This window comes from Poecilia reticulata, linkage group LG21 (genome assembly GCF_000633615.1).
Source record: "Poecilia reticulata strain Guanapo linkage group LG21, Guppy_female_1.0+MT, whole genome shotgun sequence".
NCBI lineage: Eukaryota > Metazoa > Chordata > Actinopteri > Cyprinodontiformes > Poeciliidae > Poecilia > Poecilia reticulata.
In genome coordinates, this window is record NC_024351.1 from 5,101,823 (window position 1) to 5,104,875 (window position 3,053).

Consider the following 3,053-nt stretch of genomic DNA (forward strand, 5'->3'; position numbering starts at 1 on the left):
AAAAATATCAAGTTTACAATCCCAGTCATGGCCTCGCACTTCAATTTTAGTTTTGCCAAACTAAAGGACACAAATTCAGAAATGAAGTATTTAAACTTGTGTGCATTTGCAAACTAATCTGTGTTTTTCTGCTGGGTTTAGAGTTATGGCTTCTTCCTTGCTGGGCGGCCGTCCAGCCTGTTGGTATGGGACTCGTTTAAATGTGGATTACCACGATTTTCACTTTCAGTTTTTTGTTTTGTATGTTAAACAAAATATACTTTAATTTCTGGGATTTGGAAGAAGCTGGAGTATTGGAAAACGTTGTTTGGTTTCATTCATCCTAATTTCACCCACAGCTAAAACCCATTAGAGGTTATAGACGATAAGGTTGGCSTGAGAGTGCTTGGACTAGGACAAAACACTCYAGGTGAGAGAAACTACAACATTTCTCATTAGGAAACCAAAACAGTAAAACGTTTCTAAGAAAAGCTTAGAATCAGCAGAAGCTCATTATTACAAAGAGGGAAAGTGTGAAATCGTCTCCARTTGGACCAGTTAYGTAAAGTGAGCTGCAGTGTGAAGAACTCCCTGGACTCGAACAGGAAGCAGCAGTTTGTTGGTGCTGATTCGGTCAAAGTGGCACCTCCGTGCAGCAGCATGGCGGATTGCTTGGCAGTGTTTCCTCACACTCATCTTTTCTTCTCCACACAAAGCGTGGAAGAGGAAAAGTCAGAAACTTATGGACATTTAACATAAGAAATTCTAGATATTCCTGTTTGTGTTTTCTTGTTACTATTTGCTTTCCAGACATTTGCAATTTAGTTTGCACAAGTTGAATCATCTACCATCAAGAACACATTTAAAGGGTCAGCATTATGTGTTTTTCTGCCACAAAGTGCTAATTTTATAGCACAACCAAGAAATTATGTTGCCATCAGTTATTATATCATCACAACACGGCTCCTCTATTTACCCTTTACCAGCGTTTCACTGACGAGGTGTTTGCTAATTGCTGCTGGCTAGTCTGAAGGAGCTGAGTGAGGGAAGGCGGCTCTGTAATGCAGAAGCTCGAAAGCTTGGAAACTGCAGCTCAGAGGAGCAGCTTCATCCTCTGTCCCACCAAGTGTTTTGCACAGCTGAATGGTTGCCATGGAGATAAAAGGATTTCTTAAACATGCACGAAAGAATCAAAGCAACACAAGTATATTTTTGAGGAAGTAAAACCATTATAGCTAAAAAAAAAAGTCAATTTTACATAAGAAGTCTTTAATCATGATGTTTTTTTAAATCTTTAATTTGAATTGTGATTTTAGTCAGAAAAAATGTGAGATCTCTGAAGTCATAGTTTAATTGCTGATATCTTAAATATATGTTTCAGATAGTAATTCATTGTAGATATCGTGAATTGAAACTTCCATCCATCCATCCATTTTCTTGCACCCTTTTTCCCTCAGTGGGGTCAGGAGGTGCTGGTGCCCATCTCCAGCCAACGTTTCGGGCGAGGGGCGGGGTACACCCTGGACAGGTCGCCAGTCTGTCGCAGGGCAACACAGAGACACACAACCATGCACACACACACTCACACCTAGGGGCAATTTGGAGAGGCCAATTAACCTGACAGTTATGTTTTTGGACTGTGGGAGGAAACCGGAGTACCAGGAGAAAACCCACCATGCACAGGGAGAACATGGAGACTCCATGCAGAAAGACCCCAGGCCGGGAATCGAACCCAGAACCTTCTTGCTCTGACATCATTACTCAAAATGTAATCCAAGATATCTCAGATACATCTTTGGTGTAGTCAAAATATAATTACATATATCTTAATTAACTCATATATCTAATCTTAAAGTTATTTCAGACACCTGGAATGTAAGTGTGGTGGAGACAATTTTATGTCAAAACGGCCTGCCATACGATTCGTCCGTTGGGGAAACCTCCAGAACCTCAGATGGCCAACGAGCCTCTGAATGAGTCCAGCCACAGCAAAGAGTCACAACTGATTCTGTACAGTTCAGAGATGATCCATCTGGAGAAACAAAGATGCAGGAATCACTTTGAGTTTCTTTGCCTCCCACGTTTCAGAACCAGGAAGCTGCTGCTTTGTGTAGAAAATACATCTGTCTACTTATAACTCCCAGGATGAATGCAGTGGGTTTAAGACGGCATTCTGGGCTGTGGGTGGAGAAGTGGAAACGATTGTGTTCCTCAGCATGGAAGCTTTGCAAAGCTGTCAGTTTAGTTACTAATTTAAGATGTTATGTAAATAATGTTTTAAAAAAAAACTGTGTGAGGGGATTAAGACCAAGAAGACAGAAAAAAAAAGAAGAGAAATAACTTTTATTGTCCCAAAGGGAAACAGAAAAAGTGACGGCAAAATGGAAGAATCCAGATTCACACAAAGGTTCAAATGTGAGCTAATAATACTGGAGAGTAAGAGAAATAATACATCACTTTTAAAGAAATGTCATCTGAGGAACTTTCTCAGGATCCAGAAAAAGAAAAATCTTCTCATCATGAGTTGAAACTTTGTGTGGTAAGTTTGACAGCAGCATCACTCAGGACTCGTCTGTTGGCTGAACTGGGTCAAAACGGACCAGCACAGCCAGATTAATGACGTCCTGCAGTTGCCAATAGATTGATTTCTGAAACAAATAAGCAAAAGAAAGATTACGTTTTCAATTTTTCAGGCTTAAAAACGTCCTATTGATCTGTTTACCTGCTGTTTCTGGAGAACTTGGAGGCTTTTTGGACTCTGAGGCGTATAGACACAGAAATGTTTGTTTCTTCTTATTTACTTGTAATTAAGCTGATATTTTGACTCATAAAGTATTTAGTCTTAATCTTTCATAATCATATTGATGATAATGATTAAAGATACTGACAACAGAGTAAGTACTGATCACAAAGATAATGAAAACATGATCAACATTATTTAAAAGTGTTTTCAGGCTCGGTGTTTATTTTAATGATTGATTGCTGTGGTAGATTAGCCTGCGCTGCTATTAGCTGATCTGACACAGCAGTGGCTGAGAAGCTGATTTAAACATCCATCCATCCATTTTCTTACA